Source organism: Grampus griseus (assembly GCF_964374135.1).
Source record: "Grampus griseus genome assembly, chromosome: 9".
Taxonomy (NCBI): domain Eukaryota; kingdom Metazoa; phylum Chordata; class Mammalia; order Artiodactyla; family Delphinidae; genus Grampus; species Grampus griseus.
Genome location: NC_139003.1, coordinates 46,308,292 through 46,334,976, shown reverse-complemented (window position 1 = coordinate 46,334,976; position 26,685 = coordinate 46,308,292). Strand labels below are relative to the sequence as shown.

Genomic DNA, 26,685 nt, shown 5'->3' with positions numbered 1-26,685 from the left:
GGTTCGAGCCCTGGTCCGGGAAGATCCCACATGCCGCAGAGCAACTAAGCCCGTGTGCCACAACTACTGAGCCCATGTGCCACAACTACTGAAGCCCACACGCCCAGAGCCCATGCTCCGCAACAAGAGAAGCCACACAATGAGAAGCCCGTGCACCGCAACAAAGAGTAGCCCCCGCTTGCAACTAGAGAAAAGCCCGAGCACAGCAACGAAGACCCAACACAGCCAAAATAAATAAATAAATAAAATAATAAAATAAATTTTAAAAAAAATTAAAAAAAAAAAGACACATGCATCCTAATGTTCATTGCAGCACTATTTACAATAGCCAGGTCATGGAAGCAACCTAAATGCTCATCAACAGACGAATGGATAAAGACGATGTCATACATGTATACAATGGAATATTACTCAGCCATAAAAAGAAATGAAATTGGGTCATTTGTAGAGATGTGGATGGACCTAGAGACTGTCATACAGAGTGAGGTAAGTCAGAAAGAGAAAAACAAATATCATGTATTAACGCATATATGTGGAATCTAGAAAAACGGTACAGATGAACCAGTTTGCAAGGCAGAAATAGAGACACAGATGTGGATAACAAACATATGGACACCAAGGCAGGAAAGCGGGGCAGGGTGGTGGTGGTGGGATGAATTGGGAGACTGGGATTGATAGATATACATTAATATGTATAAAATAGATAACTAATAATAAGACCTAAAAATGAAATAAAATAAATAATAATTTTCTTTTAGTTGGTGTTTCCAGTCAGTGCAGATTAATTTAAAATATGGTACAGTAATACAGGTAAAGTTCTTTACATTTCTGTGGCCCTAACAGTAAAACAAAGTGCTTTCAATTCTATGAATTTCATGGAATTCCCCTCTTGGTATTCTGATAATGACTCTGAGGCATGGCAGAAATCAATGCCCCCTTTTTGCAGATGAAAGAATTAAGATTTTGAAGATCTAACAAGCTATTAAAATAGTGAACATCACACAGCTAGTTGATAATAGCTTGAATCCACATCTTTTGTCTCCAAGATCAAGGTTTTTTTATACTATTTTATGTTATGTACTTAGAAGGATTAAAGGTTTTGAAAACTTTGTGAAATATTGTTCAGCAAATCCCTTCTCAGTTTCTCAAAGAATGAGTCTAAAAAGGTACTTCAGAAAATACCTCGCTATATTTCCAACTCCCTCGCTTTCCTAAACCTTGAAATCATTTCTCTATTGGGTCTTTTCTCTTAACCTACAATATGATAGAGTCTCTACTCTCCCTTGATCCTTTCTTCTCTTCTAGATTTAATCCTCTCTCCTCTCTTCTTGGTTGAAGTTTCTGAAAAAATAATGCACAAAGTATGGTCAATACTCCCTCAGCAACTTCTTATACTTCAACCCACTAAGATCAGCCTTCTGCTTGTTCTACTGCACTGAACTTGCAATTGCTAGAGTAACCGATGACCTCCTATTGTCGTATTTCTTGGCCCTTGAATGGGAATTCCATGCAGCATGATGCTGTCGGCCACGTCTTCTCTCTCCTTGGTTTCTGTACCCCCTTCTCTCCAGGCTCTTTCCTCTCTCTTTTTCCCTTCTCTCCCTCTTCCTTCATCAGTTGGATCCTCTTTCTCTGCCTGTTCAGTAAAATCCTGTGTTCTGCATGGGCCTCGACCTTCCTCTATTCTTACTCTGGAAGCAAGAAAGGTAGACTGCAACCTCTGGGTGTTTGCAGCACATTTTGGAAGAACAGTATAATTTTGGGAGGCAGCACGATGGGATTAAACGGCATCCACAGGTAGTGAACTATTCCTTTGGGCACTCTTTGGCACAGTGTTGCTGTTTAAATAGAACTGCCTGCTCTCTTTTTCGTGCTGTGCTCATGAAGTCGTTTCTCAGCCATCCCAGGAACCTGCAGAAATCAGCCCCAGCCTGATGTTAAGTGACAGAATGCCATGCTTCTTAACTCTTGCTCTCAGCAAGGTGGAGCCTCCTCCCTAGGCAGACACTTGCACGGAAGACTCATGGCTAAATTCTACCTGACAGGTAGCCCCACCCTCAGCCAGCTATGGGCTTGTGGTGCATGGGGTGATGCAGCAGTCTTTACAGAGGGTGGGAAACACTGCCCAAGACCCTCACACCCCTCTAAGGTTGTACCTATTTTTTAAAATTTATTTATTTTTGGCTGTGTTGGGTCTTCGTTGCTGCACATGGGGCTTTCTCTAGTTGCGGTGCGCGGGCTTCTCATTGTGGTGGCTTCTCTTGTAGAGCACGGGCTCTAGGCACACAGGCTTCAGCAGTTGTGGCTCGCGGGCTCTAGAGCACAGGCTCAGTAGTTGCAGTGCAGGAGCTTAGTTGCTCCGTGGCATGTGGGATCTTCCCGGACCAGGGCTCGAACCCGTGTCCCCTGCATTGGCAGGCGGATTCTTAACCACTGCGCCACCAGGGAAGTCCAGTTGTAACTTTTATTATTATTATTACCATCATCATCATCATCATTATTGTGGTAAAGTATACATAGCATAAAATTTATTCTTTTAACCATGTTAAAGTATACCATTCAATGGCATTAAGTACATTAAGTACATGCACAATGTTGTGCAATCATGACAACTATTTGGTTCCAGAACATTTTTACCCCCTAGTTGGAAACCCTGGTCACATTAAGCACCTGTGCTCCATCTTCCCCTCTCCTCAGCCCCTGGAAACCGCTAATCTGCTTCCTGTCTCCGTGGATTTGCCTATTCTGGGTAGTTCATATAAATGGAATTAAACAATATGCAGCCTTTTGTGTCTGCTTCTTTCACTTAGCCTAATGTTTTCAAGGCTCGTCCATGTTGTAGTATGTACCAGTATTTCATTCCTTTTTATTGTCAGATAATATTCCGTTATATGGATATATCACATTTTGTTTACCCATTCATCTGTTGATGGACATCTGGGTTGTTTACACCTTTTGGCTATTGTGAATAGTGCTGCTATGAACTTTCAGGTCCAAGTTTTATTCGAACTCTTGTGTTCCATTTTTTTCGGTATATGCCTAGGATTGGAATTTCTTGGTCTAATGGTAATTCTATGTTTAACTCTTCGAAGAAACATCAAACTGTTTTCCGCAGCAGCTGCACCATTTTACATTCCCACCATCAATGTATGAGGGTTCCAACTTCTCCACATCTTGTTGTTTTCCTTTTTTAAAAATTATGGCATCCTAGTGGGTGTGAAGTAGTTTTTCATTGTGATTCCAAGGTTTTATCTTTAAATGCTAATGATTCTTAAAACTATATCCCTAAGTATTTACCTAAAAGAAATAAAAACATTTATCTACGAAAAGACTTATACACAAATATTCAAAGCAGCTTTAATTGTAACATCCTAAAACTGGAATCAACCCAAATGTCCACCAACAGGTGAATGGATATACAAATACTGGCATTGTGAAATACAGTGAAATACTAACCAGCAATAAACAGGAATAAATTACACAAAACACATAGATGAAGCTCAAATACATTATGCTGAACAAAAAAGCCAGACACAAAAGAGTATATCATGTACATACAAAGCTCTAGAAAAGACAAAGCTAATAGTTCTGTGGTCGCCTGGGACTGGGAGTAGGGACTGGTTGCAAAGGGGCACAAGGGACCTTTTTGGGTTGTTTGAAATATTTGATAAGGGTAGAGGTTACATCAGAGAACATATCTGTTGGCATTTAACATGAGTACATTTTTTCATATGTAAATTACTTTTCAATAAGGTTGATATTAAAAGTTAAAAAATATATAGACTCTCAAATACTTAGGTCAAGACTCCAAGCCTCATTTGTTCATTTCTTTCATAACTCAACAAACATGTGTTGAGTGCCTACTATGTAGTAGTCTCTGTTCTGTGAGATAAGGATACAATAGAGACAGAGATAGTTCCTGAAGTCATGGATACCATGGTCTAGTCTGGGGGACAGACATTAATCAAATCATCAAACCAATAATGGCATCATTACAACTGTAATCAATGCTGCAATAGAAAGTTACATGGGATGATGAGCTCTTATAGTGGAAGGTGACATTGTCGAATTCCAGGTAAGTTATGGCTGAGTTAAGTTGAGATCTGAACAATGAGGAGGAGTTCATTTTGGGGATGTTCTCTTCAAAGAGGGAAAAGCATGTGCAAAGGGCGAGTGACAATAAAGGGTATTACGTGTTCAAGGATCTGAAAGCAGGCCAACACGACTGGAGTAAAGAGATCAAGGGAGAGGGAAAAGGCTGAGTAAGTCATGCTGTAGACTGTGAGTGCCTTCAGACAAAGCTCAGGACTTTGGTTATTATCATCAGAGGTTATTATCATCAGAGTAAAGCAAAAAGAATGAAATTACAGATAATGGGAGTTAAGATCAGCTTTGAGTTTCAAGACCATCTCTGGCCACACTGTGAGTACTGGTTTGGAAGAGAGAAGCAGCACGTTGCAGAATGACCAGCTAAGAGGCAACTGTGGAAGTGCTGGAGAGAGGTGACAGGCTCTGGTGGCAGGTGGCATTGGTGCAGAAGGGTAGAACCAGATGGGGCCAAGAGGCAAAATCCACTGAGGGGAGGTGCCATGAGGGAAAGGGAGCTGAGGGTTTGTTGGGTGGTTGGGTTGGATGGCTGGGGAGATGGGCAACACGGAGAATGGGTCAGGTTCAGTACAAAGACCATGAGTTCAATTTCAGACATGTGGAGTTTGAGGCTCCTGGTCCACCAACCTCTTTCAGATTTTCTCTTCCCTGAAATGGCTTTCCTTCCCCAGTTTCTGATGGGAAACTCCAGTTCATCCACGAAAGCCCAGCTCAGGCATTACTGTCTCCCTTCTCCCCGCCATCAGGCAGTGTTCATCATTTCTTCTCCTGTATTATCCCTCTCTCCAGGGAACTGTAATACTCTATTTACAAGCCGTGTCCTCTGCTAAGCTGTCAGCTCCCTGGAGGCAGGGCTGTGAATCCGTTTTAGCGCCCCCAGTACATTATCACCATCTAATAGCTGCTCTACAAATTCTTGAAGAATGGGTGCTGATACATGTATAAAACATTTAAGATTTCTATAGTGCTGTTCTCCTGAAAAGCTTAACAAGTCATGGCAGATATAAATATAAGTTTACAAGGAGAAAGTGTGAAAGGTGAGCTATTGCAGGCATTTGGTGAGCAGGGGGAGAAGAGATGTTTGCCCTTTATCAGGCCACGGTATCAGTTAGAAATACACTTGGCCATAAGGAATAGAAAACTCAGTCTCAGTGGCTTAAACTAGCGAGGGCTATCTTTCTCACATAAAAAGTTCAGAGGTGGGCTGTTGCTGGATTTCATCTGAATGCCCAGAAGTACCATACACACTTGCTCTATTTTCCACTCTGCCACCCTGATTATATTGGCTTTTTGGTCTCATGTTCATTGTCTCTTGGTTGTAATCTGGTTGCAGCATCACTAGCCATCTCATTTGTGTTCAAGGCACAAAGAACATGAAAAATGGAAAGTCAGAGCCTGCAAAGGAGGTCTCAGAAGCCCCCCAGCCAACTCCCTCTTTCAACTCATTGGCCAGAACCGGGTCAATGACTTCCTTAGCTTAGCTTCCTTAGCTTCTTAGCAAGAAAGACTGAGAAATCAGGAATGGGACTGTCATGGTAGTCTTGGACCAATCATAATCCTCAGTTCTGTTAATAGGGAGGAAAGGGAAAAGGGTTTGGCTATTGGGAAGGTGACTTACAGTACCTGTGACTAAACAAATACAGGCATATCTCGTTTTATTGCACTTCGAAGATCTTGCTTTTTTTTTTTTAAATTGAAGGTTTGTGGCAACCTTGCTTTATCAGATGATGGTCAGTCATTTTTTTTTGCAATAAAGTTTTTTTTTTAGGTAAGGTGTGTACTTTTTTTAGATATAATGCTATTGCACACTTAATAGAGTACAGTATAGTGTAAACATATGTACTGGAAACCAAAAAATTCATGTGACTCACTTTAGTGCAATATTTGCTTTATTGCTGTGTTCTGGAACTGAACCCACAATATCTCCAAGGTATGCCAGTATCATCCACCTGGAATAGCTAGTGCTATCCTGTAGTTATGTACATCCTGGTGGAGCCAGGGGGAATGGATCCTTCTCTAATGTCCATAAAAACAAGGCATCAATGGCACAGTTACGTCACATGGATATGAGACATTGGGCACCTGAAGCTTTCAGCACAAATGTCCCCACTTTCCAAATATTTTCCTCACTCACCATTTCTCTATCCTTTCCAACCAGTAGCCTTTTTGCACAAATTATTTGATCCACGCCAGCTCACAACTATCTCTTGAGATAACAGCCTCTCCATTCGACTAACTCCTGCTTGGGCCATTCAGCAGAAGACCTGGTGGGAACTCTGGGCTCATGCAAATGTCTTCTCTGCTCTTTTACCTTTCCTTCCTTTTGTATTAGAAAACTAGTAGTTTTGTATTTAATGAGAATACACATTAGGGATCCCAAGAAGGAAACGGTCTGGTAATGTTTCAAATGTTTTTCTTTTAGTGATCACCTGTGCAAAACGGTTTATGAATTTTAGGTTGAGCACAGTTTTTCACATTTCATGCCCATGCCCATTTATTTTGGTTCTAAAGGAGGAACGGCGTGAGTTGCATAGGACAAACAGGTGGGAAGCAAGTACCTCATTGGCTTCCAATGACTACACCTTCTTCACCTAAGTCAAACAGAAGCCCATGTTCTTGACGACACAGGAGGAAAGGCATGAGTTGCACAGGACAAACAGGTGGGAAGCAAGTACCTCATTGGCTTCCACTGACTACACCTTCTTCACCTAAGTCAAACAGAAGCCCACGTTCTTGACAACACAGGAAGGAACAGCATCAGGAGTGAATTATTTATCCTTGCTGTAAATATAAGCCTACACATTGTCAGCCTGTAAACACTAGTAATTAAGAAACCAGCTAAGGTCCGCTTGGGCAACATACTTTGACAGCAGCTGCTACAGAACCTGAACCTGGAGACAGTTTGCTATCCATGTGTGAGATCCCCCTCCCTACCAGCATTAACTGCTCTCTCACCTGTGTTCCCATGCATCTCATCCAAGCGCTGAGTACAGGTCTCTCCCCCACTGCAGACTTGTAGCTCCTTTTGCATAGAGACACAGCCTCCTTCCACAGCACATGCTAAGGGTCCTGCAGAGGGCCTGGCTCACAGATGCTCGGGTAAATTGCAGTGAACGGTCCACGAGTATCCTCTTAGCTCCTCCATTAGCGGGAATGCGCAGCACGTGGGAGATTCGAAATCCTCACCAACCAATCATGCGCCTAGTGGAATACATCCAGCCTCAGACACAATCTTTCTGCATCTTTCCAGGGGTCTGAACGTGAAGTGTGGCAAGGATTCACTGGACATACCAAGTTCTTTCGGTTCCTTAGACCCTTCAGTTTTCCGGCAGTCGGCTCCCTCTCCCCTTCGGCTCCACCTGGGACAATCTACCTCCCCAGGTCACTCCAACCGGATAATTCATGCACATCCTTCAGTTCTTTTAGCCACCACCTCCTCCAGAAGCCTTCCCTGACTTCCCCAAGTCTGGATCAGGGCCCCCTCTATGACCGCTCCCTCTTGGTTCTGCGGTGTAGTTGTCCATTAGTTGTTTCCCTTTTTAGACCGTGAATTCCGCAAGGGCACGAGACGATCTCGTTCTCTCTTTTGTCCCGCTTATGACGCTGCCTGGAGCATAGGAGCGGCTCAGAATATTTTGGAATAAATTGATGAAGGAGTGGAGTGTCCCCAGCCTGGCGGTGCTGGGCCGGGTGTTGCTCGCGTCACAGCCCCTCCTATGTGGGGAACTCCAGCCTTGGGCCGCAAGCTTAGACTCTCTCCTCAGATTAGACTCGGGCCTCCATCAGGCAGAGGCGCGCCCGGAGGCTAGGACCCGCCTCCCGGGTTCCAGAGCGACCCCGCCCGCCCGGGCCGCGTCCCTGCGCGCGGGCCGGCTGCGGCTCCTCGGCAGCAGCCTGAGGAGCAGGTGGGGGCGGCGGCCCCGCCTCCGCGTCCCGGCAGCCCCAGAGCTGGCGGCCGGGGAGTGAGCGGCGCTCACCGAGCGCAGCACCCAACGCAGCTTGGCCCCAGCGGCGTCGCCTGGAGCACGAACGCTGCGGGACAGAGCCCGGAGCCTAGAGGCGGCGGCGGCGGCGGGGACGTCGGCCAGAGACGAATCCTGTCCTGTCCTCGGCACGACCAGCGGCAGGTAGCGGCTCCGCGCGCGTGCCCGGGTCGGTGCCGGAGGGAGGAGGGACGAGCCGCAGCTGCGGGCGCTCGGGCCGTCCCGGAGCTGAGTGAAACGCCGGCGGGTGCAGGAGTGCTGCGTGCGCGCATGCGGGTGTCCGGGCGCCCCCAGCCCGGGGCGCTGCGCTGCGCTCCTCAGGAGCCTGCCGCCCGCTGCCCAGCGTCTCCGGGGCCCGGCCGTAACGGGACCGCGGAGGGAACGAGGTCACCGCGGGGTTGTCTGGTGACTTCCACTGACCCGACTATCCGGAGAGCGGCCCCTGGCGACAAGGCCGCCCGGGCCTGGTCTTCGCCAAGCTCTCCGTTCCTCCCTTCCCCGCTTCCCCCCCAGAACAAAAGGCTGGGGTCTCGCTGGGGAGGGGGCTGTCGCGGGATGAGCGGGAGCGAAGTAAAGAGCAGCTAGGAAATTGCAGAACTGAAGGTGGCTTGGGGGATACAGAAGCCCTCGATGAGGAAGCCAATCTCGGAGATGTAAAGTGACTTACACAAGGTCACACAGCTCGTGGTGACTGAAGTGGGGCCAGAGCGCAGGTCTCGGGACTCCCTTCCCAGTGCTCATCTCCAGGCCCCAGAGGTCAGTAGTCTGTGCTCCAGCGATTTAAGTCTGGCCATGCATGGGTTTTAAAGTCTCCTTTGGAGGAATAAGGGAGAAAGTGGCAGAGCCTATTCCCCGCCCTCCTCAGTACGCACCGGAGGCGGAGGTAGAGCGGGGATGCGGGAGCAGGGCTGGGGAAGAGGGCGCACCGAATCTCCGGGTGGGGCTTGGAGGACAGGGAGCCTAGCCCTATCCCCGTGGGCAGGCGGGCACTGGCTCGCAGGAACAGCGCCTTCTGAGCGTGGCTTGCTAGCCGCGTGGGTGTGCCTGCGACGGGAGCGGGGGCGGCGTGGGGACCCAGTGCGCGCTGCTCCCTAGAAAGAAGTTCTCTCCCGGGAGAGGCCGGGAGAGCTGTTCTGGCGCGCTGGGACGAGCCGACAACATCCCTGACGCTCGCGCTGTTTTGTGACGGGCTCTGTTTGGAAGGAAAGTTACTCTGCAGCAGGAAGGTGGGCTATCACTTCGCTTCTCCGAGCCTGGGGGTGTCCTTGTCTGCAAAATGAGGGCTTTGTTCTGCATAACCTGTGTGATTCAGAAAGTTCGTGCCTCTCTCCTCCTTTACAGAATCTTTATCTCTTTAGAGGGAAGAGAAGTACATTTCTTCTGGTCAGCAGTAGTAGTTATCGCAGGGACTCCAGCCTCCCCTAAAAACAAATTTTTTTTTTTTTAATTTTAGGCAAAGCTATTAATGGGGACGAAGCTTAGAAGAGGGGTTGGGTTGCCTTTGGGCCTGGTAATGACTTGGACAGAAAAGGAGGCTTCACAGGTGCCGGAAATGCTCCCTACCTCGACCTAAGTAGTGGTAACACAGGTGTACATATATAGATATTTGTGAGGTTATTCCCTTGAGATTCGTGCACTTATGCTTTCCCTCAGTAAAAAAGTAAATAAAAATTTAATGCTAAAAATCCACTCATTATAGTAGCACACAGATTACTGCAGTTTTCCAGCCAAGGAATTTTAGAGATACATTTAAAAACCACAGAAGCCAAATCAGAAAAATAAATAAATAAATAAGAACAGGGAGCAAAGAAAGTTTAGCAATAACGGGAAATGAAATACACACTGCAGAGGGCCTTACCAAATGCCTTTACACGAATCACCTCACATGATTCACATTTCCTTAAGGGCAGTATTGTTATTGTGCCTTTTTTTTTACAGACAAGAAAATAAAAGGTCACAGAGGTTAAACGCCTTACTCAGGGGAGCAGGGTTAAGAACCTGGGTACACAGATTTCAAATTCTATACGTGCAACCATAAACAAGCAATTTTCAGCCACCTGAATCAGGGCAGAGCCATCAGGGTGACAGAGACTTGAAGACTGGCTTCCTGCCGTGCCCCCTTTTAGTTCCTTTCCAGGAGCCTCTGTTGTTTTCATATAGTTGTGAGTGTGAGATTGTGTCACAGACTGAAGGTAGCCAGCAGCGGAAGGGGTGGAGGAAGTGTGTGTGTGTGTGTGTGTGTGTGTGTGTGTGTGTGTGCGTGCGTGCGTGTGTGTGTGTGTGTGTGTGTGTGTGTGTGTGTGTTTAAGAACATACAGTTTTAGGAACAGGAGAAAGCCAGCTGACCCAGCCTGGAAACACTGTTTTTAGGAGATTTATTGTTCAGAAATCATACAGTACAGGTTGTGATTTTGCAGTCACTTAAATACACACACAAAATAAATAATATAACCTAGAAAAGATCTGAGAAACCAAAATGTAATTTACTCTAGAGAACATGTAGGATTTTCACTAGGGAAAAACAGTCAACTTTCCTACATTCTAGAATTTATAAATATATGTTTATCAATGCTTATGTTTAAAAAAAACTTACAAAAATAACTCAGCAGAAGGACAGAAATTTGTTTTCCAGCAAACGTGTTGTAAATATACTTACATTTGGTGCAGAAACATTTGAAACTTTAGGGTACAGGAATATTTTATCTAGAGAGAAATCTTGAGAAATGTGTCCTGAAGTGTGTTCTTCTAGTGATTTTATCCTTCTGCCTAAAATTCAGAAGCCGGAGGAGTAGAATCGTGTTTGTTTTACCAGCTAATATCACATTGCAGAATTCAATGTTTGTCTCGTTCTTGGAATTAGAAGGTTTGGGTTTGAAGAAGCTGGATTAAGTGGGGCAGGTAAAGAGGTAGCTGGCTGGATCTGCTCAGCTGAGTACCATCAAGCGTGATTATGCATCACAAAGTTATCTTTAGGCGAGTTTTGCCATGTCACAGTTAGTGTTCCTGCCATCTGGCTGCTGGAATATTTAGAAAGGAATCATAATGTTTGACTGACTCTGCTGAGAGCATGACAAAACAGACTTCGAGAGGGAACTATTAAATATGAGTTAGGGTTGGTGATTAATTACTTGTTATTTAGCCACCGCACACAACCGAAGAGAGGGACGGTTCCCAGCTGATGCGGAGCAGGTGCAGCACATAAGTTTTCTCACTGACTTCAGCCAATAGTGCACTTGAAACTTCCCCTTTGCCCTTCTAGTTGGGTATTTCCTTAGGCCTGCCCAAGCAGGAACCCGACCCGTTTTGCAGCAGGGGAATCGTGTGGTGAACGGCCGTGCTGAAGTGCCAAAGAGATAGAGTGAAGCGGAGCAAATGTGGCAAAAATGCCAGGTGGGCATTATGTGGGCCAGGCTCTGTGAAAGATTTTCAAGTGCATCTTGAAGGAATATTCACCCTGTGTGGGCGATGTATTCCAGTGAGACACTGAATTTGAGATGGTGGCATCCAGAAAGGAAGTGGCAGGCCTGTCTATGGACTGTAAGCCTGTCAGCTCCTGGGAGTATCTAAGAGGAGGCAGTAGGGAGCTTGTGAGGACTTGGGCCCATGTGTGTGCAGGTGTGTGTCAGAGCAAGGTGCCCAGGCTGCCATCCACTGTGCCTTAAGAGCCAAAGGCTACCTCATACTGAATACTTGTGCCTGACTAGGCTAAGAGATTTCTACATATGAAATCAACCCAACAGCCCTATAAGGGAGCTGATTTTTCTTACTCCCATTATCAGATGGACAGAGAGGCCAAGGGCTAAACTGTTCTCAGAATGATCATGCCACACCCTGCCCTGGTCTGCTATCAGCCAACTCATAAGCCCAACATGCCCTTTACCTGTCTGACTCTCCCTTATTGCACCTGAACTCCTGGAGGACAGGTACTATATCTGTTTCATCTCTCTTCCCAGCAGCTGCATCATAGGTGGCATGTGATGAGTAGTGAATGAATGAGTGAGTGAATGAATGAATACCTTCATATTTAAAGGTCAAAAGTCAGTTTGGATTAACTGTCCTTTTGACTTTTACTGTCTCATTCCCCTCTGTTAATATGGGTCATCGGGCATGATTGTATGGACAAGATGTGTAATAGATATCTCCTTTAAAGCTGAAGGATGTTAAGCTCAGCTTGTAAGATCAGAAGGCCTCTGCTTCTTTTAGAAATTAAATATTATTATTTCTTCTTTTGTAAAACGGTTGTCATTTGAAACACCTGGGTTGGAATCTTTCCTTCATCATTTATTTGTTGTATGACCTTGGACAAATTACTTCACCTTCCTATGCCTCAGTTTTCTCATCTGTAAAGTGGGAATAGTAATAGTACTACTTATCTCATATTTAGGGTAAATAACTTAAAATAGGTCCAGTGCCTAGGACAGTGCTTGGTTCATAGTAATGTTCAATAAATTAGCTCTTTTTAAAATTATTATCATCTGATGCTTTTAAAAATTGTTTGCCTTAAGTGTTTCTGGTTCCATAAAGCATTTGAGGCATAAACAACATAAAATTAATAATGAAACTGGGGTAAAGAGAACACACAGATAAGGAAGCAAGATGAAATCAAAGGTAATTTAGTGAACAAGACTATGTTATAAGGTGCAGGTAATTTCTAGAGATGAGTTTACTGTAAGGTTTGGTGTAGTTTCAGGAGATGGGATTAAAAATTTGTCAGAGCTTCCCAGTAACCAAAACAAAGAGGAAAACACAAATAGTTACTCAATCCACAGTGACCATGAGATAAAATGAGATCAGTTACACAGCTTTTCCTGGTCCTGAAACTTGGGATGGCTTTCTCCTGGCGTTTCTTCAAAGCAGTCATTGTTGCCATAGAGATCTAAGTCTTCAACATGGTCCCTGCCATGAAGACAATGGAAGTTTTGTGGTAGAAGTTAATAATAAGTGTTTCTTAGAACGTCACTGACTGCAGTTCCAGAGACATACTCTCAGAGCACAGCCCAATAAAAGCTCTTCTGTGAAGGGCCAGAACACTGTGGTTTGGGGATGTTCTATTTCCTTAGCTATGCTTACTGAGTGCCTGGGAGAGTAGAAAGATTCTTCCAAAGATTATAATTCTTGTGAGAGTCAGGTGAACAATCCTATCTTTAAGAACATTTGTTCTGGCTGAAGCTATATAAATGAGCCAGATCAGTTGACTTTATCCAGAAAAAGTCCAAAGGGTGTCATCATACACATAAACTCATTAATAGATGTGTTCATGAATTTTCTTAATACTGGTAGTCCCATAATCTCCCTTTAGCTGCAGATTTTATCACACTGTTTGGAAAAAGAAATATCCAGTGCTCTGTACTACCTTTTAAGCCCTTTAATACTTTCAGTACTTCTTGGTATTAAGAATAAATGATATTTGATTTTTAAACTTGTTTTTTAGTACTTGAAATAATGGTCATGTCTTTTTAGTCTCATTACATATACATTAGCCCAAGTATGATTTGTATCAGTTAGGATTGCATTCAGCTGCCAAAACAAAACAAAAACAATGCACACATCAGAATCTGGCCTAAACAGATACAAGAGTGTCTTGTGGAGCTAGACTCCCAAGAAAGGCAGTCCAGGGGCGATGCAGGAGCTCAAACAGTACTATCAGAGAATCAGCCTTTCCCTGCTTCACCTTCTTCACCATGTAGGACATCATCCTAAATCTAGTTGCCTCATGGTCACAAGATGGCTGCTGTATCTCTAGGCTTACATCTTTAGGCAGGAAGAAAGGAAATGTGTAAATAGCTAAAGAGCAAGGGCCCTTCTATTAGGGAAGTTTTGCCTTTTTAGATAGAAAGTGATGCCCTCCCCAACTACTTCTGACGACATCTCATTGGCCAGGATGGTGTCACAATGTTGCTCTAAAATGTAAAGAGTCTGAGAAGTCAAATATTTTTAGCTGGGTAAACTGCAACTACCACCCCTCTCTCTAATTAGGGATTTTGCTCTAAGGAAGAAGAGGAAATGGTTATTGAGTAGGCAGCTAGAAGTATCAGCCACCTGACATAACTTCCATTATTAGCCATGTCCCTGACTTAATTAGAAATTACAGAAGTGACTCAGTAATTTAAAATGTTATACTTTTCTAGTTTTTCATACGATTAGCATTAGAGGATGAAACACACCCAATTGCCTTATGTAGATTCCTAAACCGCTGTCACCAGCCCTGCTTCTTTTCTAAATTTCAGATCTAAATTTCCATTTGCCAGAAGGACCTCATATGCTTCAAATTAAACTCACTTCTCCCCGCCCATTCACCACCGCCCAACACCCACACATTTTCTCCTGTCTTCCTTAATTAATATTAGATTGCCTTGGCAAGGAGCCTTGGGGTTGTCCTGGACTCTTTCTTCTCCCCACATCCCAGGCATCCAAACTGTTATCATCCTTGGCTCTGTCCCATTGCCATTACTCTAATTCAAATAAATATCCATCCTTGCTCATGTGGATCCCCAAATTGGTCTACCTGTTTGCTGCTTCTTCATTGCCCTATAATTCATTTTCCACACATGCCCCCAGTGTCTAACATCTCTCCTTTCTTTAGAAGCTTACAAACTAAAGCTCAACCTGGCTCTGTGAGCGCCATGCTTGCTGGGACTGGTTGCCACACACCCCAGACATTCCCACGTGGCAAAGTTTTGCTCACCCCCTCCCCACTCCCTTCAACTATAGAAGACCTCTCTCAGAGGTTTCTTATGCTTTTCATGGTCCATAAGCCATGGGAACAGTTAATTACCTTTGCATTTATGTTTCCAGAACACTTTATAATTTCTATTAATATGTTTTGCCCTGGATTCTATTTTGCCTGATATTAATCATGCTGCACCAGTTTTTTTAAAAAATAACTTTATTGGAGTATAATTCACATACCATAAAATTCACTCTTTTAAAGTATGTAATTCAGTGATTATTAGAATATTCACAGAGTCACACAACTATAACCATCATCTTAATTCCAGAACATTTTCATCACCTCAGAAAGAAACCCATTAGCAGTCACTTCCTATCCCCCCTCTCCTCAGCCCTGACAACCACTGATCTACTTTTTATTTCTATGGATTTACCTATTCTGGAATTTTCTATGTGTGGAATCATGCAGTATGTGACCTTTTGGGACTGGCTTCTTTCACTTAACATAGTCTCTTTTGGGTTTATCCATGCTATAGCATCTATCAGTACTTCATTCCTTTAATTAATTAATTAGTTAATTAATGGCGGGGTTGGGTCTTCGTTGCTGCGCTCGGGCTTTCTCTAGTTGCATCGAGCGGGAGCTACTCTTCGTTGCGGTGGGCAGGCTTCTGCTTGCGGTGGCTTCTCTTGTTGCGGAGCACAGGCTCTAGGTGTGCAGGCTTCAGTAGTTGTGGCACGTGGGCTCAGTAGTTGTGGCACGCGGGCTCTAGAGCACAGGCTCAGTAGTTGTGGCACACGGGCTTAGTTGCTCCGCGGCATGTGGGATCTTCCCGGACCAGGGCTTGAACCCGTGTCCCCTGCATTGGCAGGCGGATTCTTAACCACTGTGCCACCAGGGAAGTCCCCTTCATTACTTTTTATTGCTGAATAATATTACATTGCATGGCCCATACTACATTTTGTTAATCCACTCATAAGTTGATTGACGTTTGGGTTGTTTCTACATTTTGGCTGTAATGAGTAATGCTACTATAAACATTCATGTATAAGTTTTTGTGTGGGCAAATGTTTTCATTTTTCTGGATAGATACCTTGGAGTGGAATTACTGAGTCTTGTGATAATTCTGTTTAACATTTTGAGGAACTTACAAACTCTTCCAGAGTGGCTGCACCGTTTTACATTCCCACCAGCGAAGTATGAGGGCTCTATACCAGTTTTTAGTATCTACTTGGGCATTGTTTTCACTGTTTTATTTTCAAAGGTTTAAACATCATTTTGTGTTAGCTGCATTTCTTATAAAGGAGATATAGTTAATTTTTAAAGCAATTACAATATCTCTGTTCTTTAGCAAGAGAAGCTAATTATCTGTGTAACAATAGTTATTGTGGTTACTGATCTATTGGAACTTATTTTGTGCTTTTTATATACCATATGCTTTATTGTTGCCTCTTTTTTTTCTTCTTTTAGTCTGCCTTTTCCTAGCAAAGTGCCTGGCACATAGTAACTTTGAATATGTAAGTGTTATAAGCTATCATTTGTGGACAGGCGCCATGTATCTATAGATTTATTTATTCATCAAGTATTTATTGATTACCTGCTATTCATGTTTATAGTTTACTCAGTGGCTAGCATAGTGCCTAACATGTAGAAGGAGCTCAGTAAATATTTCCTGCATTGCATAGACTGTGCAAAGGCTGAGATGCCTGTCAGAAGCTGGGTAGAGTAATGGAGAGTGCGGAGGCTTAGGGGCAGCTCACTTGGGTTGGATGCGGCTGTTTCACGTCCCAGCTGTTTGATCTTGGACTATTACTTTACATCTTTGAGCCTTTGTTTCCTCGTCTGTGAAATGGGGATAATAATATCTTTCGTGCAGAGTTGTTTGGGGTGATGAAAGATGATTATGTAAATAACAATCACAATTGCTAGCACTGGGAATCCACGTAGTACATGTGAACTATTGTTTTTGTTAATGAATTGTTCAACAAAGAGCTCTCCCAACCACATATATCAGTATGAAATCATCAACCATGTCTGCCCAGGGAATAAACTTATAGTAAAAAATGATGCTGGCTCCTTTGCTATGTGTCTGACATAAATAATTACCAGAGAAATTTTTTCTCCTCATATGGTAGAACCAAGAAAAAGGACCAAAGATGGAATTGTACTTCCTCTTAATGACACAGAAATAGATTTTAAGTCTCCAGTATTCCTTAAAGCTGTCGTTTATTCTAATACTCTTCTAAACTTTTGAATGAAACGTGTTTTAGCCAATCGTCTTGCTCTCCAGTATTTCAGAGGAAGAATAAAGTAGCTTCAGAAATAGGTAAGATAACTGCCTAAAACAAGACAAGCAAGCAACATTTTCCCCTACATTTGAACAGCTTTTGCGTGACTTCTTTTCTGGTTTTCACCTCTATGTGTATGTTCGAAGGTTTTAGAAATTCACCTGCAGACTTTTAGAAGGAAGGCTAAAACCGATCTGGGTTCATGCCTGGTGTTGTGTGTTCCTGGTGGTCATGGATGGTCAGTGAGTTTTAAGTGATAGTGGTTGACCTGTAGTCATTTTGACATTATCTGTATAAATTACGTATGCCTAAGAATGATACCTGTCAGGATACCTGTCCGTAAGATCTAGGGGTGCCTTATTCTGTAGCTGGAGAAAGAAAGCCACCATTGTCATCTCAGACCCTGTGCATCCCCTTATGGTGCTCTCTTGTTTTCTCCCATTTGACGAATGACTAGGATCGGTTACAAATGGAACCAACTCACAAATGATTCATGCCTAATGGGCAATCATGTTTTAAGGCTGTTCCTCATTGTGTAGTAACCATGTATTAACAGAAGAATTAACTCTTAGGGCTTATGGATTGGTTTGAGGAGAATTATTTTACTCTACTCTTGGTTGTTTACCGAGCCCACTTGGTCAGTCACCTTCGATGCTTGTGGCTGGCTGCAGGGGATGGTTTCAGCTGTCATGGAAGTCTGCCTGCAAGGCCAGCCCAGCGAAACCCATGGTCAGGTCTCAGTGCTGTTCTTTGTGGATCCAGCTCACTTAGACCAAATTGTCAACACAAATTTATATTTTTCTTTATTCATCTATTCATTTGTATTTACCTTTTAGATGTAGAGGGGTCTCCTAACTCAGATGATGAAAAGCATTTAAAAAATTACTTCTTCACAATTGTCCCGAGTAAAGAAAGCAATCCAGAACTTTTATTTTTTAAGTTAGTTTTTCAAATGGGTAGTAATGCCCAGGATACATACTTCAAAAAGTATAAAAAGGATATATAGTATAAAGTAAGTCTTTCTCACACCCCAGTCTTGGACCACCTGGTTGTTATACATTCTTCCAGAGAGATTTCATATATGCATAAGCAGGTATGGGTATACCTATATTTACATATACCTGTATTTATAGGTATACACATACAATACAAATAAAGGCATATTCATTCTATATACATTTTCTGCTGCCTGCTTTTTTCACTTAATATAACCTGGAGATCATTCCATATTGGTACATATAGGGCTGCCATATTCCTTTAATGGCTACCTAGTATGCCATTTTAAGGTACCAACTGTAATTTAATAACCAGCTCCCAGTCAGTGTGTTTATAGGTTATTTCCAGCCTTTTGCTATTAAAAAGACTGCTGCAGTGAATGTCGCTGTATACATTATTTCTCGTAAGTGATACACTATGTGATAAGAAAAATTCCGAGAGTTAGAAAGTATATTAAAAATTTGATAATTTGCTCATTGCCCTTTACAGAAAGTTGTACTAATTTATATTTCCACCAGTAATTATGAGCGTCTGATGCCTTGCACCCTCTCTAATACATATTTGCCAAACCTCTGATCTTTGTCAATCTAAGTGAAAAATTGTATCTTGGTGTGGTTCTGACCTGTATTGTCTCATTATCAATAAGGTTCAGCACCTTCAAATGTGTTTAAATGCCATTTGTATTTCTTCATCTGTGATATGTTTGGCCCATTGTCCATTTTTCTGTTGGGTCATTGCTTTCTTTTCCTGTTAAACAAAGAATTGCTTTATCAATACAAACTATTAATACATACACACAAACTATAAAGTGCTAAGAAATCTAAATATCTAAGTCATAGCAAACAGGTAATCATTTCACAGTGTATACATATATCAAATCATTATGTTGTATACCTAAAACTAATACAATGTTGTATGTCAATTATATCTCAATTTTAAGAGATTTTAAAAATAAAGATTTTTTTAGCCACCTTTTGTCTGTAAGCTAAGGAACTTAATATATATATATATTATCTCTTGCTTTATCTTCCCTTTTACCTGACAACTTTTGTTAGTTATATCTTTCTATTTTGCCATGATTAATAGTAGTTATAGTCATTTCTGTTACCATAATTTCATAGGCTCTTCTGCCTTGGTTCTATGGTTAATTCAATACTGTCTTTCTTTTTGCCCTAATTTCTCTCTTCAACTCTTAATTGGCTGAAGTTTTTCCTATGGTAGTATCTTCAATATATATTCAGGAAACATAATTCTTGCATGTTTAAAAACATCTGTCATACTTGCTTTTTGACCACAGTGACAGTTTGGCTGGGTATAAACTTTTGGATCATACATTATTTCTCTGGGATACTGCGGCACGTCTAATATGTCTCCAAAACTATATCATTTTTCTTCGGATATCATGTGCCTTTTAATCTATAGAATTAAACCTTATTTTTTTATTTTTATTTTTTTGCGGTACGCGGACCTCTCACTGTTGTGGCCTCTCCCATTGCGGAGCACAGGCTCCAGATGCGCAGGCTCTGCGGCCATGGCTCACGAGCCTAGCCGCTCCACGGCATGTGGGATCTTCCCGGACCGGGGCACGAACCCGTGTCCCCTGCATCAGCAGGCGGACTCTCAACCACTGCACCACCAGGGAAGCTCTAAACCTTATTTTTGAAAATTTTTCTTACATTATATATTTGTGATTATGTATTTGAATATTTATTCTCTTCCATTCATTTGTGTCTTTTATTAAGTGAAACCATGTATCTTTTTTTGTCTGTCTTCCACATCTATCATTTTCTTTCTAATACTTTTAAATTCTTTGTCCATTTCTGTTTCATTTTATTTATTTTTCTCAATTCTCCATGGTCCTCAGTGTGTTTTCAACAATACCTGTTTTTCTTTGGGCTCTTTGTAGTGTGCTCTTCATTTTTTTAAATGGAAGTATAGTTGATTTACAATGTTGTGTTAGTTTCAGGTATTCAGCAAAGTGATTCAGTATATTCAGTGATATATATATATGCAAATATATATTCTTTTTCAAATTCTTTTCCATTATAGGTTATTAAAAGATATTGAATATAGCTCTCTGTGCTATACACTAGGACATTTTTTGGTCTTCATTTTTCTCTTTCACTTCTCCCACATTATATTTCATCTCCTATTGCCTTGCTACATCTTCTCAGAGTTCTTATATTTTTCCTTAGAGTCCTTAATTTAAAGGGATAACTGTTTCATAAAATTTTTTCAGTTAATAATTTTATACCTTGTCACTGTTTTCATCTGCTTCACAGAAGTATATTTTCTGATAAGTGTTTTTCATCTATCATCTGTCCTTTGTCCTGTTCCTTTTCCCACTTTTTTTTTCTAGTTTTCTTGTATAGATCTTGTGCTGGTTCTCTTCACCGTTTCCTTTTATTTAGTATTCATCTTAGAATGAGTTGAATTCTTCTTAGACCAACTATTTGCAGGAGATTTGTTTAAGGAAAAGATCAGGGCAGGTTCTAGACCAGGAAGAGTTCTCTTTAGGTCAGAGAAGTGCTCCTTATGACAGAGAGAGAGAGAGAGAAGAGAGAGGGAGAGGGAGAGGGAGGATGAGAGGAAGAGAGAGAAAGTGAGAGGCTTTAGGCTGCTCATAATTTACTCTCTCCCTCACCCTTCCTCATTTCTAGCCATGCACCCACTGGAATGGCTTGTCTTTGCCTCCTTCCCTGCTCCCTCATGTGTCTAGGGTCCAGGGTCGCTCCTGTGCCATCCTACACGCCCTTTTCCATTACTCTAAACAAGTGTTGGTGGGGCTTCCTCACTGAGGAGCCAGAGCTTCTTATTCTGGAGAATGACTCTGTGTGGACTTTGTCTGAGGTCTGCAGCCACAGGCTTACTCTCTACAACACCTTACCTAGACCCTGTATTTGATCATCCTGGGCAGCAGGCAGCCCTGTCTCATTTATTGAAATTCAGGGTTACAGAAATCTAGTTTTTACTTTCTGCAATTGAGTTTATATTTCTGAGATTCCCTTTCCTTCCTATTTTGAAATGGTTTCCAAGAAAAGGAAGGAACAGAGATATTTTCACTCCACCATCTGAAAACCAGAAGACCTCCTTGAACTCAACTTTATTTTGAAAAGTGTTTTCTAATTTAAAAGACTAAAGCCTCATCTCTGCTGTCCCTTAGGACAAGCGTTTCCATTTCCAGGAAGCCACCATATCCTTAATTTTAAAAATTACATTTGAAAGCACTTTGCTTTTTGGAGAGGATCATAAACTATTTTTGATTTGTTTAATAACTTATCTCAAAGCAATACTCATTTGGTCCTCACACTTATGCAAATCAGGAAAGAAGGAACATGCTTTACTTTTTTACAGATGGAGAAATAGATGACCATTAAAACCAGAACTAGAGACCAGTTCTCTCAACTGTCAAATTATTCCTCTTTGATGACAGCGTTTCTAACATGCCAGGTGAAGCTTTTCTAGTGAGCACTGGAAGCTTTGAGAATCCCACATCCAAAATACATTTTATTCCCACACTGATAATAAGGCCTACAGTTGGACAGGAATTTCTCCTGCCCTTTTCCTCCCTTCCTATTTTAGTTGGTAATATTTTTCTTTAAATATCATTAAGATAATTTTTTAATCTGTAGACACACAATTTACATAATGTGCTGCTGCCAAGGTGTGTCTCCATCTTTTGCTTAAGTAGTTGGCATGACCCCTGATATATATGTTTTCTATTTCTTCCCCATAGCGACAGCAAAGCAATGGTATTTGACACTACCTTTGGCCTTGGCAATACCAAGATACCTAAGACACAGTTCCTATCTTTGAACCTTCGAGGAGCCCGTGGTCCAGTGAAGGGAGACACACAGACATGTGAAAGGAAATTGCCAAAGTCCCTAGTGCCGTAATAAAATTGCGAACAAAGTACTATAGGAGGAGTTAGCTTTGGCATAGGAAGAAGAAAATCTGTGCAGAGAAGTTGGCACCTGAGTGTGTTTCAAAGGATTGGTAGAAATTTTCCAGGTGGTGAAGGCCATCACATGCAGCCTGCATAGCATGGACAAAGGCACAGAAATATAAAGAAAAGGTATGTAAGAAACCATCACAAGTGTGGTGTGGACAGAGGATAGGGTGCATAGAATAGAGTGGAGGATAAAATGGAGAACTTGACTCCATGACGAAGAGCCTTTAGGAAAGGAGTATATGTGAACTGGAGAGTGAAGCCCTGTAGTCTGAGAGGTAAGGCCTCCAGTCAGTGTATCAGGCTTGGCTGTCAGTGAACTGTGCTTGCTGCCACGGACAGAATGTGCCTGGTGACAGAGCTGAGGATGCCTCCTTGCCACAGGTTGTTTGAGATTCTAGCGAACTTCAAACTGGACAGGGAACTGGAGGCACCAGAACTTGGGCCAGCCATCCTGACCTGGCCCAGGCTGGCGCAGTATCCCTACTGTGAAAATACTGAAACTAAAATCTAAAGTCTCAGGAGTGAAACTAGAAAAGAAAGAATTTGTCTTGTAGACTTGTTCCCTGTGCCCCCTCCAGTCTGAACATTATTTCCTCAGTGATTCTCAGAACAGCATTTTTAGGAGTATTCACAATCCTAAGTGCAAAATGACCACCTTAGCCTTAGAAAGGAAAAAATGCCCTCCTTATAAAATCCAACATCATAAAATAAATTAAAGAGGTGGTAATTTATTTTGTAGAATGACTTATTATTTTATAACATTGATTATGGGTTTCCATTGAATAATAAACTCCTTTTGTATGCTTAAAGCATACCTCGATTTTTCCAGAATTAGAGATGCCATTTTTCAGAAGCATAACTGTTATGTAAAATGAGACTTACTTATAAATGTCTGATTAGTATCATGTATTTTTTTAAAGATTTTTTTAAAAGATTTTTTTGATGTGGACCATTTTTAAAGTCTTTATTAGATTTGTTACAATATTGCTTCTGTTTTATGCTTTGGTTTTTTGGCTGTGAGGCATGTGGTATCTTAGCTCCCTGACCAGGGATGGAACCCACACCCACTACATTGGAAGAAGTCTTAACCGCTGGACCGCCAGGGAGGTCCCCCATCATGTCTTTTTTTTTTTTTATTATATCTTTTTTTTTTTTTTTTTCCTGTACGCGGGCCTCTCACTGCTGTGGCCTCTCCCATTGTGGAGCACAGGCTCCAGCCGCGCAGGTTCAGCAGCCATGGCTCACGGGCCCAGCCGCTCCGCGGCATGTGGGATCCTCCCGCACCGGGGCACGAACCCGTGTCCCCTGCATCGGCAGGCAGACTCTCAACCACTGCGCCGCCAGGGAAGCCCTATCATATCTTTTTAATAAGCCTCGTTCTTCTTTTAGCTAATTCAAAGGCAGAAAAAAAAAGACAGGAAATCAATATTTTCTCCTTTAACTCTTGGGAAACACACACACAACGATTTTTATGGCATTTAGCCATAATTTATTTTATTTTTATTTATTTTTGGCTGCGTTGGGTCTTAGTTGCAGCATGCAGGATCTTTGTTGTGGCATGAGGGATCTTTCGTTGCATTGCACGGGCTTCTCTTTAGTTGTGGCACACAGGCTCCTGGGCATGTGGGCTCTCTAGTTGAGGCGTGTGAACTCAGTAGTTGTGGTGCGCTGGCTTAGTTCCCCCACAGCATGTGGAATCTTAGTTCCCTGACCAGGGGTTGAACCCGCGTCCCCTGCATTGTAAGGTGCATTCTTTACCACTGGACAACCAGGGAAGTCCATAATTAAAATGCTTGAGTCAATGATAAATATTATCAATATCACTATTTATATCTTTTCACCTAATACTGTTCAAATATTATAATGAATTCAATGATCTGGGAACAAATTTGCATTTCAATAAGTCTTATAAAAGGAAACAATTTCTGAGCTCACTGTAGGTGTGACTTAGTGGCTTCCGTATTAGATTGTGGTTAAAGTGTATCTTGGTTTTAGAACACACATGGACAATCTTCATAAATCCTTTAAGCATTTCAGCAGATAATTAATTATCATATCTGGTCAGGCCTGAGCAGATTCAACTTCAGGAGCTGCTGTCGAGGCTGGTGTATCTCAGGTGTGGGAAACCCTTCATATCACCTGTGGAAGAGGTGAATGGGCACTCAGCTCATGGGCACTCAGCTCAGTTTCTGTTTCCCTTGTGTGTCAATTCCAGTCCTAAGTACAGTGTGCCATTTTCATGGACCCAGACTGCTGAAATTAAACGGATCTACAGAAAAAAGAACCTTCTCAGTAGAGGACACAACTTCCAACTGTATGGGGCAGGGCATTTCATCATCCTGGTTGTTCTAGAGCAGGGCTTTTCAAACTTCAGTGGGCACAAAAATCACTTGCTGACAAGAGACTCCCAAAGATTCTGATTCAGTAGGTCTGGGGTGGAGATTGTGCCTTTCTTACAAGCTTCCACATTCTAGAGGTACTCAAGGTATGGATTCAGACCAACAGTATTGGCCTCGCCCAGGAGCTTGTTAGAAATGCAGGATCTCAGGCCCCACCCTAGAGCTACTGAATCAGAATCTGCATTTTAACAGGACCCCTTGGGTGATTCGTCCTCCATTAAAATTGGGGAAACACTGCTCTAGATCACTGTTCCCCAAAGCACCAAGGTTTAAGTATCACTATGGAAACCTGAAGTGAGTTTAGATGGTACATAGATGTATCTTAATAATCGTTAAGTTGATTTTTATTATTACCATCTATTTATGGCAAATAATATTGGTTTTCCATTTATGGTAATAATTTAAAGTTTCTTTCGCAAAATAAACAATTTTAAAGTAAGTTCAGGTGGTATGTGGATGTGACAAAAACTAAAAAGTCGTATGTTTACAAGTGACTTAAGTTAACATGGTGCTTAAGAGCATGGACTCTGGAGCAAGACACCCCGCGTTTGAATGCCTGCCCCTCCAGTAATTCACTGTGTGACTTTGGGCAAGTTTCTTAACCTCAGTGGGCCTTGGTTTCCTCATCTGAAGAATTGGGATATTGTGGGGCTTAAATATGTTCATATATGAAAAGTTCTAAGGATAGTGCCTGACACATCGCAAGGGCTGTATCAGGGCTAACTTACCTTACTATAATCTAGAACACAAATGTTCAAAGACATTTTTATCCTGTGCTTTTTATTTCCCCCTACCTTATCCCCTACTTCCTTGCTTACTCAGATCGACATGCCCCACCTACCCCAAAAAGCTAAATATTCCAGGAATTTTGTACCATTGAGGAGAGTGAGAGCAGCAACTTCCATTTGGCCAATAAGAGGATGGTCTTCACTTAACGAGGTGGTTGGTGGGGGGTGGGCATGAGAGCTTACAGGTGGGAAGTCCCAGGAGAGGACTGTGCCCAGAGAATTTGCTCTGAAACAATGAGGAAGTGACAAGAGAAAGTGACCACTCGTACATCATTTTCACCATAACCTGGAAAGAAGGTTTTTAAAAAATTCCTTTATTGTTTTACTTATAGCTTTGGCAACTTTACCACATGTTTTTCGAGAACATTTTGATGTGTGCTTTATATGCTCATGGGCTCTTGGGTTGTGACTTCCTGGTTGCAGGGCACCTTTGATAAATAAATGACTGATTGGTAGAGTGGCAGGACCCTGCTGAAACCACAGTGTGAGAAATGGACCGCCTCACGGGGTTCATTTGCCCGCATTAGTGCAGAGGTGAGAAATCTCTCTTCTCTTTTCCTGACTTCATAGGCAAAGAAACAAGGGACTCAGTAGGACAGTGTCATACAGAGTGAAGTAAGTCAGAAAGAGAAAGACAAATAACGTATGCTAACACATATACATGGAATCTAAGAAAAAAACCAAAAATGTCATGAAGAACCTAGGGGTAAGATGAGAATAAAGACACAGACGTACTAGAGAATGGACTTGAGGATATGGGGAGGGGGAAGGGTAAGCTGTGACAAAGTGAGAGAGTGGCATGGACATATATACGCTACCAAATGTAAAATAGATAGCTAGTGGGAAGCAGCTGCATAGCACAGGGAGATCAGCTCGGTGCTTTGTGACCACCTAGAGGGGTGGGTTAGGGAGGGTGGGAGGGAGGGAGATGCAAGAGGGCAGAGATATGGGAACATATGTATATGTATAACTGATTCACTTTGTTATAAGGCAGAAACTAACACACCATTGTAAAGCAATTATACTCCAATAAAGATGTAAAAACAAAACAAAACAACAACAACAAAAACAAGACCATAAAGAGTTATGAGTGCCCAGAGAAGCTTATTTTCAGATTCCTATTCAAATGTATTTTTAGAACCAGCAAAAGATGCTTTTGTCAAATAGTAGCTTATATTTTAAAAATAGGCACATTTTCTGTTTGTGAACAGCTGTGATCTGACAAACTATACTTAGGGGAGAAAAGTGATGATGACAAGAGCAACTAGTGTGTAAAATTGTAGAACATGAGTTATTTCTCTCTGAAATAACTCACAAAGCTCAGCATATTTAACTGTTTGTTTTTGGGGTTTTTTTTTTGCGGTACGCGGGCCTCTCACTGCTGTGGCCTCTCCCATTGCGGAGCACAGGCTCCGGACGCGCAGGCTCAGCGGCCATGGCTCACGGGCCCAGCCGCTCCGCGGCATGTGGGATCTTCCCGGACCGGGGCACGAACCCGTGTCCCC

At 42.4% G+C, this 26,685-nt stretch overlaps 1 protein-coding gene across 2 annotated transcripts in view; it reads left to right on the top strand.

The window, feature by feature from the left end:
* Positions 1–8,068: 8,068 nt before the first annotated feature.
* WIPF3 (WAS/WASL interacting protein family member 3) overlaps positions 8,069–26,685 on the top strand; it is a 90,973-nt gene continuing 72,356 nt past the window's right edge. For both annotated transcript variants that reach the window (XM_082661422.1, XM_082661421.1), the window contains exon 1: positions 8,069–8,234. The gene's annotated coding sequence lies outside the window, so the exon portion shown is untranslated. The remainder of the gene's footprint in view (positions 8,235–26,685) is intronic.